General features: G+C 46.8%; 1 pseudogene; it reads right to left on the bottom strand.

Annotated features, from left to right (window-relative positions):
* Positions 1–980: 980 nt before the first annotated feature.
* LOC141497255 (casein kinase I pseudogene) lies at positions 981–2,920 on the bottom strand (annotated as a pseudogene).
* Between the last annotated feature and the right edge of the window lie 6,765 nt (positions 2,921–9,685).

Here is a 9,685-nt window from a genome sequence, read left to right as displayed (position 1 = left end):
AAAGCTGCTGATTGATATTTGTATAGATTTGGAAAACTTTGTGAAAACAAGGAACAATCCATTGACTTTAGAATATGAAATTTGTTCCTCTTGGATTTGATAAAGTAATCAGGGATAATGCTTCGTGGCATATTTGATCCGTGAGCCACAATTGATGCTGCTATCCCTTTGTTGCTGTGATTAACTCGATAGCTCCCCTATATTGGTTTCTAAATGACAAAATAGAGATGCACGGAATGTTTTTCCATAAGAGATTCATCAATTTAGAGTAATAATAAATAATTAATTTCGATGGGCTCATGAGATTATTTTGTTAGGATGTTTATAAATTTCTCAAGATTTGGGAAAAGATTATAATTTGGAATGATACCTCAAATAAGCTGGCTATGTAAGAGGGCAAGAGGAAGTGAATCTGCATGCTGTAACTGATTTATGAATCAGAGCTACTTCTTAGCAGAAATTTTGATTTGGGAGACAATGGTCTTGCTCTGATTTTATTTATTATTCAAATGTACATACAAAAGCCTATATTTCTAGGTTACTTTGGCATTTGTAAGTAATACAGCAGACACTGGAGATGTGGGAAATCCTACCAGAGATCATAGTTTGAAAACAGGATAATTCCCAGGGAACAGGGGTGAATATTTGGGATGCAATCAAAATATGAAATAGGCTGTTTATATCTATGCCAACAATAATTTGGTGATTGCCAGAAAGGACACTGTTTTCTGAACCACACTGGGGCAGCCTACTGAAAATTAGTCACATCTTATCTTTAAGATGGAAAAATTGTATCACTCATTCTCAAAACTTGCTCTAACCCCAGGATCACCTACAGGATCGGTCTAACCCTCCTCCCTTGGCTCCTGGTTCATGTATCATTTTCTTCCCACCACCCCGACCTCTTCTCCACTAGTACTAGCACTGTCCAAGGTACCACTATTTCCCCAATAACCCAGGTTCACGACTACTCACTACAGCTTCACCACCCTCAGTTCTTCATTTGCATTCACCACACATATCCCATGTTTTTTTTTAAACAGAGTCAATATTTAGTTTTTAATGAACTTGTAAACAAAACAACTCTCATTTGAACATAAAAACAAAATTCCAGGTCATATAGATGTTTACAGTGATTACATTTATATAAGCAACTTACATACAGATTCATAAGATGTTAACAAAATTTTGGTGACAAATAGGCTATTTTTTTTAATACCAAGAACATTGTAGAATTAATGCAGAGCACTATAGATAATCTAGTAGTCACTAAGATTTTCTTAAAGTCTTCACTTAGATGATGTTATTTCTAGCACATTAAGCAGGCAGAGTCTTTCATATGCTTAAAAACTGGAATCTTTGGTTGCTACCTTGTCAGCTGCCTTGCACATAGAAGCCAACAAATTTAAGAATGTTTAAGTTTTACAACATTCAAACCCCAGGGAGGAAAAAACAAAACTCCACAAGCTTACAATTGTTAGCATTTACAATGATCACAACCATGGTTGAAAACTGTTCATGCCATTCTTTTGAAACAGGATCTCAAAGCACAAAGTCAGGGTTACAGTTGGATGGAAATAAAAGGTAACAGAAACTTGGCATATGCACAATTCCTCTCCACCGCTTGTGTGTCAGCCATTTAGTGAACGTTTCCCCTTGAAAAATACAATAGAAAACTGAACATCATGTTTCACTATGTCAGTTAACATTCACAAACACAGCAGCTACAACTCAGAATGTGTTGACCACAGTCAGTTTATACCGAAATGAAGTCCTTTACACCGAGTAAATGGTTGCCCACAACCACCAGCAAGTGTACATGTGAACTAAAACGGCTACATTTGGGGAGTAACATGATCTGCTCTGATCTGCTCTATCTCGTGGGTTTCTCTTTATGCTTGGCCCCCCGGGGGTCGGGGGTCGGCTGACCCTCCTCGCCTGAGGGGCCTTGCTGGCCTGGCCTTTATGTAACTTTCTGCTTTAACATTGTCCAGTCGAAGGTGTAGTCGTACTGGTGGTTCAGAGTCCTGAAAAGGATGCGAAAGAGCTGCCGCAGGTACATGTAGTCGGGCGCCTCCTCGAAGCGCAGGCCCCGGCAGTAGTTGAGATACATGGCGAACTCGGCCGGGAAGCCCTGGCAGAGCACTTCCACCGGGGTGGACATCTTCTTCTCGCTGATCTTTTCGTACTTCTGCTTCTTGGTGGCGGCCTTCAGTCCTTGCCAAGGCAGGCTGGTCCTGTTAAAATACATCAAGACGTAGCCCAGGGACTCCATGTCGTCTCGGCGGCTCTGCTCGATGCCCAGGTGGGCGTTGATGCTGGCGTACCTGGCGGTGCCAGTGAGGTTCTTGTCTTCCCGGTAGGGGATGTGCTGCCTGGTTCGGTTGTCTCGGTACTTTTTGGCCAGGCCGAAGTCGATGAGGAACAGCTTGTTGCAGTGGGCCCCGATGCCCATCAGGAAGTTGTCGGGCTTGATGTCCCTGTGGATGAAGTTCTTGGTGTGCACGTACTCGATGCGGCTGATCATCTGGTCGGCCAGCATCAGCACCGTCTTCATGGTGAAGCGGCGCGAGCAGAAGTTGAAGAGGTCCTCCAGGCTGGGCCCCAGCAGGTCCATGACCAGCACGTTGTAGTCCTTCTCCTGGCCGTACCAGCGCATGTGTGGGATGCCCACCCCGCCCTGCAGCACCTTGTACAGCTTGCTCTCGTACAGCAGCTGCGGGTGCTTGGCCTTCTGCGACTCCAGCTTCACGGCCACCTCCTCGCCGTTGGTGATGTTGATGGCCAGGTAGATGTCGCCGAACGAGCCGGCCCCCACCTTACGCAGCAGCTCGTACTTGCCCCCGACGATGCTGCTCGCCATCCTGCAGGGGGGGGCAGGGATGGGAGCGGGGATGGTGGCCGAAATGGTGGCGGTGGGGGGTGGGGGCGACCGCGAGGAGAATCGGGGCGAGGGGCCTTACCCAGCGGGCGCGCTGGCCGGGCCGGGCCGGGCCGGGCCGGGCCGGGGCCTAGCCTCGGGGCTTACGGGAGGCCGCCGCCGCCGCCGCCGCCGCCGCCGCCTGGGATCTCTGCGCGTCTGACAAAGGCTCTCCGGCTGTCGCCTCGGGGGCCTGCCCAAGCCAAGCAGTCACCGCAGCCGCCGCCTCGGTGGCCTCCCCCGCCGCCGCTGCCGCCTCAGTGGCCTCCCTTGTCGCCGCCGCCGCTGCTCTGCGCTGACGTGGCGGCCGGAGAGAGGTGCGGAGCGCGGAGGGCGGGGCCTCCAGGCCGCGACGTCATCCCGCCCACTCGGCCTGCGGCGCCCTCCTCCCCCGCCGCCATCTTGTCCCTCCGGCTACCTCCGCCCCTCCCGGGCCCCAGCCCGCCCGGAGCCGCTTCGTCGCCACGGTGCGGCGAGGCTCCTCCAATGACTGGGCAGGGTGGCCGCGGGCCCCCGTGGCCGGCGCCCTTCCCCCACGCCTCCGCGGCTCTGCTGCCGGCCCCTGCAGTAGCCTCCTGATTGGTGGCCAAGCTTGGATTCATCCGCCAGCCCGTTGCCAGGGCGACGGTCCCGACTCAGGCGGCGGCGCCCATCCCCCACCCACTCCCGGGCAGATGCTCCCCACTGCGGCGAAGATCAAAGAGAAGCCCTTCCCTCGAGCCGTCCTCATCCCGCTGCTCCTGCTTTGTGTTTGGGGGGCTGAGCACTTTGTTAGCGCTCCCTTTCTTTGGGCACAGACTGGGCCCCCGGCCCCCCTCCCCTCTCCCCAAAGAGAAGCGAGCGAACGGCTCCGCTCCTCGGCAACGCCGGCAAACAGGCACAAGCGGCCGCACCCGGGCGACTTCCCTTGCACAAAGGCCCGGGAGCGAGGCGCCTCCCCCGGCAGGGCCATTCCTGCCCGCGCATCGGCCTGGGGCGGCCTTGCGCCTTTCTTGTCCCGGCCTCTCCGTCGTCGTCGGCTCCGGCTTCTCCTCTGGGCGCCCTCAGCTGAGAGCTCTCCTTCTTCCTCCGTGTTTCCACGGACGCCCCGAGAGCAGCTTCCTAAGCCGGAAAAGTCCCAGGCCAAGGAGTCGAACCCACTCCCTAACCAGTGAGCATACACCACGTTGCCTTGATCTCTCCCCAAATGGCAGTTACTAGAAAACCAAGCGCTCTGGGCCCCCTCCCAAACCGGCCAACCACCAGCCGGGCGGCTCAGGCTGTCACCAGCCCACTCGGTACCCTTGAGGGGAGATGGCTAGGCTCCGGGCCATTGTCTCTACTGTGGGCGCTCTGTTCCACTGAGCCCTTAAGTCCGATTAGCCGGGACAAAGAAATCTTGATTCTAAAGGGATAATCACAAATAAACTCTCCCAAAACAAAGCAGCCATAATCCCCTCCTCTCAGAGCCACCTCAGGCTTGGCCATTGTGAAGAAGGCTACAGCTTTCCTCCATTCACCTAGTCACCGAATCCCTAAGTAGCTAGACACCTCCTAACCCCAAAGGTAGAAAAACAGACCCGAGGAAGGCCCTGCCCCCAAGAAATGCGCCATCCAATGAAACCAAGCTCCAGAAAAAAACTGCAAAAGAAATCCTAATGAGACCCAAAGCCCTACAAGGCAGAGGGTCTGGGAAAGGGGTCTTAGAAGATGGAATTTGACACAAGTTAAGCCCGGAGCCAAGGGATTTGTTCCTAGAACAGCCAGCCAGGGGACTGGGGCACTGAATCTAAAATGGTGTGCCGGGCAAGCATAAGGAGACTGGAAAGACTGGGGGGGACTGGGTCATAAAGTGCATCGAATCACAGAGCATTCTGTTGCCATTGAACCCAAATGGCTCAGGATGAGAGAGACTGGGGGCTTTGCACAGCCCTGCCTCATTTCCATCCAATTCACTGGCAAATCGAGATGTGGCTTTTCCTGCTATCAGTGATTCTCTTCAGGAACAAAGAGCAAACGACAATTCAGTCGGAAATGAAATGATCCAACCTGAATTTTTGGAAAGTCACTTTGTTGACTGAATGCAGATTGCAGTGGAAGGGGGAGAGATTTGAGGCAGGCAGACTTCCAACAGGTTGTTGCAATAATCCAGGTGTGAGGTGATACAGCATGCCTGCTCAAGGAAGGTGGCAGTGTCAAAGGGAAGGAGAGGCATATTATCGAGGCTGCAAAGGTGAAGTCAACAACCCTTGGCAACAGCTAGGTTATGAGAAGCAGGGAGAGAGAAAAAGTAAAGGATCCAGGATGACCTCTAGGTTGTGAGTCCAAGGAACTATGAGCATTGCATGGCCCTTGACACCAATAGTGAAGTAGGTGGGGCTAATGGGAAAGATCATGAATTCTGTTTTGAACATATTGAATTTATGTTTACTGGACATCTAGTTTGAGATGTCTGAAATATGGTTGAAGTTTTGAGATGGGAGGTCAACAGACAGTTTAGGGAAGGATAGGTAGATCTGAAATCATCAGCATAGACATGGTAGTTAAATCCATAAAACCTGATGAGACCACTAAGTAATGTTGTGGAGAGGGGAAAGAGAAGAGGACCCAGGACAGAGCTTTTTGAAATACCTATGGTTAGATAGTGTGATCTGAAAGAGGATGTAGCCAAGGAAACTGAAAAGGAACAGTCAGACAGGAAGAGGGAGGGCAAGAACCAGAAAAGAAAGGCATCCCCATAAACTTAGAAGAGGGTGATCCATCAATCAACACTGATTAAGCCCCATGGGTCAGGTGTTTTGCTAAGGCCAAATCAACAGTGTCAAAGACTGCAGAGATATCGAAGCCACTAAGGTGAGATTTAGCAACTGAGAGATCATGGGATCCAAAGATTCCAGCTTCTGGAATAAAAAAACTCACTCTTTGACAAAAACTGCTGGAAGAGAGTATGGCAGAAACCAGGCAGAGACCAACATCTCATACCCTGAGGTCAAAATGCGTGTAAGATTTAGACCAAAACAGTAATATTATAAGCCAATTAGGAAAACAAGAAATAGTATACCTACCAGATCAATGAAAGGGGGAGCAGTTTATGATGAAAGAAGACAAAGGCAACATTATCAAAAACAAACTGGATACTTTTGATTATATTAAATTAAAAAGGGGTTGCACAAACAATACCACTGCAAAACAAGATTAAAAGGAATGTAGTAAGTTGGGAAACAAATTTTACCACTATTGGTTCTGATAAAGGACTCATTTCTAAACTATTTAGAGAAGTGAGTCAAATTTCTCAAAAACCAACTCATTCTCCAATTGATAAATGGTCAAAAGGCAATTCTCAGATGAAGAAATCAAAACTATCTCTAGTCATATGAAAAATAGCTCTAAATCATTATTGATTAGGGAAATGCAAATTAAAGCATCTCTGAGGTACTACCTCACACAGCTCAAATTGACCAATATGACTAAAAAGGAAAATGATCAATGTGGGAGGGAATGTGGGAAAATTGGGACACCGATGCATTGTTGGTGGATTTGTGAACTGCTCCAACCTTGCTGGAGAGCAATTTAGAATTATGTCCACAATGTGCATACCCTTTGATCCAACCATACCACTGTATCCTGAAGAGATCATGAAAAAGGGTACAAATCCTCCATGTACAAAAATATTCATAGCAGCTCTGTTTGTAGTGGCAAAGAATTGGAAATTGAGGGGCTGCCCATCCATTAGGGAAAGACTGAACAAACGATGGTATATGTATGTTATGGAACACTATTGTTCTACAAGAAATCATGAGGGATGGGATTTCAGAAAAATCCTGGAAAGACTTGATGCGGAGTGAGATGAGCAGAACCAGAAGAACATTTTATGCATTAACAACAACATGGGGTCATTATCAACCCGGATGAACTTGTTCATTTCAACAGCACAATAATCAAAGACAATTTTAAACGACTTGTGATGGAAAAACATCATCCATCTCCAGAGAAGGAACTGTGGAGTTTGAATGAAGACAAAGCTGATTATCTTCAATTTTTAAAAGTTGTCTTAGGTATTTTCCCTTTTTCTCTCTCTAATGTTTTCTTTCTTCTGTTTGGAACAGATTTTTCTCTCACATGTCTAATATCAATCTATGTTTAGTACAGTCATAAATATAGAGTTTCTATCAGATTGCTTTCTGTCAGGGTGAGGGGGAGAGACAAAAATTGTAAAACTGAAAAAAATGTTTGATAAAAACTACTACTGTATGTAGTTGGAAAACAAATTATTTTTTTTAGGTGGGTTTTTTTTTTTTTTTTTTGCGAGGCGAATGGGGTTAAGTGGCTTGCCCAAGGCCACACAGCTAAGTGTCTGAGACTGGATTTGAACCCAGGTATTCCTGACTCCAAGGCTGATGCTTTATCCACTATGCCACCTAGCTGCCCCCAAATTATTTTTTTTCAAACAGATCATTGGTAACTTTGGAGAGCGAGGTTTCAGTGGAATGATGAGACCGGAAACTGGATTGTAATGCATTATTGAAGTGAATTTAGGGTTAGAGTAGAGAAAGTGGAGGCATCTATTGTAGATGGCCTTTTGGGGAGTTTTGCTATAAGGGCAAAAAGAGATATAGGACACTAGTTATTGGAGATGGAAGAATCAAGGGAGGATTTTTCAAGGATGGTAAAGACATGGGTATGTTTGTAGATGAGAGGGAAGGACCCAGGAGAAGAGAATGAAAATGAGGGGAGTAGGAAAGATGACTGGATGACCTAGGGGAGCATCTGTTGAAGGAAACAGTATAGAAAGGGATAGTCTGAACAGATAGAGGTTTGGTCAGGCACTTCTTCATGTGAGACAGGAGTGAAGACGAGAGAGGCAGAAGACATCTGACTGGTCGATGAAGACAAGACAGGGTTCACAGTTCCAGTTCCGAGCCCAAAGTCCCCTCGGGCTCAAATCCCAGGCACTGACTTCTCCAAGCTTCCCCAATGGGTTGGCTCGCTGCGATATTTTGTTATGGAAATATCCAGTCATTCATTGACAGAGATCTAAGAGGCAAAATGAAAGTTTATTAGATATACTTCAGCAACTGGTCCAGAATTCAAAGATAACTCTGAACAGGGAACAAAGATTTCCTAAAATTTATATAACTTTCGATTACCTCAGATAGACCAAATAAAAGAATACAATTTTGGATTATAGTTGCTACAGAGAGAGGAAATTATAGCCACCAACAGGAGAAAGTAAAGATTTGTGTTACAAAGATGACTGAAGGAAAAAAATCACATCAGATCTAGTAAGTCACTAACAAGGGATTTACAACCACCAGATAAGTACTCTTACCCCTCATTTGGACTGAAATAATTGTATGTCTTAGGAAAATAACTAGCTATGTGACTTTCCTCACAATGAAAGTGACCATGCCAGATCCAAACAATAAAGAATTAAAAAGAATTTTTTTAAAACCCTGTTACAACAATTTTATCTGGAATCTTGGCTCCAAGAGCTCCAGGCATTCAACTTCTAGATCTGATGGAGATCACCTTGGAACGGGGAAGAATAACTGTCTTAGTTTTTTAGCCTTAATCTCACCAAGACAGCCAAAGACCAAAGATGAGGGCTCCTTTTCTCCTTTACCATGTGGGAGTCCCCATCTTAGGAGAGTTGAATGTACCCAGGCAAGGTCCCTTAGGGATGTCTCTATGTTTTGTCTCAGAGGGTGAAGAGATGAATGACTTCCTTCCTCTGTCATTTACCCCAGTGCTGAGGAATGGGCCTGAGGGGGGCGGGGCGCGACGGGGATATTTAGGTTTGTTTCTAATCTGTTGTTTGTCCTGGTGCAGGCCCTAAGGCATTGTTATTGTTGGTTTCCCATGCCTGGAATGCCATCTTTCCTCATCTCCACCTTCTGGCAATCCTGGCTTTAGTCAAGTTTCATCTAAAATCCTACATTATACAGGGAGTATATAACATTCCAGGCCTAAGGTATAGCCAATGGACAGCTAGGTAGCACTACAGTAGATAGAGCACTGTAGTCAGGAGAATCTGAGTTCATATCCAACTCAGATGCTTGGCACTCACTGGCTGTCTGACCTTGAACAAGTCACTTAACTCTGCTTGCCTCGAATGTGGGGCTATCTCCAGTGTTCCTGAAGCATATCCCGTTTCTGGATCCAGATAGTTTTGTAGAAGAAAGTGAGGTTGGAGACTTAGCAGAGCACCCCCTCACTCCAGTCCAATTCATGAGCTTGTCATGGCATTACCTCCATAAACTCATGGTCTTCTTTGAGAATAAAGGAAAAAAAAAACAACAACCAGTGAAAGTACAGGAACTCAGGAGATGTATCTTGTGCAGAGAGCAGTAAGGAGGCCCATTGTCTCTTAAGATACTTGAACTAAAGTTTAAGAATGGAAAGATTGGGGGGTGGGATTGGGGGGTTACAGTTTATGAAGAACTTGTGTTCAAGTCCTGCCTCAGCCACTCCCTTAACTGTGTGAGCCTGGGCAAGTCACTTAGCCTTGGCCTGCCTTTATTTTCTCATCTGTAAAATAGGGATAACAACAACTCCTTCCCAGACTTGTCATGGGACTCAAATAAGATGATATTTGTCAAAAAAAATGCCTGGCACCCAGTAGGCATTACATAAACTTATACTCCTCACTTCCCTTTTCTCCCTGGCATTTGATCCTAGAGGTAATAGGGACTCTATGGATTTTATTGAGTAGGAGGGCAACGTGAGAGGACCTGCACTTTAAGAAAATCACTTGGCTGGATGGAGTAGGGAGAGATTTGAGCCAGG

This window comes from Macrotis lagotis, chromosome X, assembly GCF_037893015.1.
Source record: "Macrotis lagotis isolate mMagLag1 chromosome X, bilby.v1.9.chrom.fasta, whole genome shotgun sequence".
In the NCBI taxonomy this organism is placed as follows: domain Eukaryota; kingdom Metazoa; phylum Chordata; class Mammalia; order Peramelemorphia; family Peramelidae; genus Macrotis; species Macrotis lagotis.
This window is presented reverse-complemented; position numbering and strand designations above follow the sequence as displayed.